Genomic DNA, 533 nt, shown 5'->3' on the forward strand with positions numbered 1-533 from the left:
GCTCGCAGACGCACCTGGCACTGAGCTGCCCCGCTCTGGGGTTAAATGAAGCAGCAGAGGGTGCTGGAGTCTACGAGGGGGTTAGCTTGGTGCGGGCAGCTGATGGGCACGGGAGGGCAAGACCATTTGCATCCGGCTGGGGAGCAAGTGGTGCCTGAGATGCCCACGTGCACTTTGCTGTCTGGGGGCATCAGGTCCCTGTGGAGTGACCTGGGCTGCAGGTGTTCACAGCCCTTGGCTCCGTGTGTCTGTCTCNAGGGTACTACACACCCTCTTCTTACCCTTGTCCACATGTTTGCCATTCCCTTAGACCCCTCGAATGGCCCAGTTTGAAGGTGCCATCTGTTTTCTGCCGGGATGCCGACTGGCAGGATAGAAATACCCTAATAAATAGTATTTTGATTACTTACACTCCCTCCTCATTTGCATTGCACATACCTATTGTGATATGCTCTGTTGTCATGATTCATTTGTTTTTTTCTTTTTTTTTTAAATATTTTTATTTATTTCTAGGAGAGAGAGAGAGAGAGACA

This window comes from Crocuta crocuta, unplaced genomic scaffold, assembly GCF_008692635.1.
Source record: "Crocuta crocuta isolate KB4526 unplaced genomic scaffold, BGI_CrCroc_1.0 scaffold610, whole genome shotgun sequence".
Classification (NCBI taxonomy): Eukaryota; Metazoa; Chordata; class Mammalia; order Carnivora; family Hyaenidae; genus Crocuta; species Crocuta crocuta.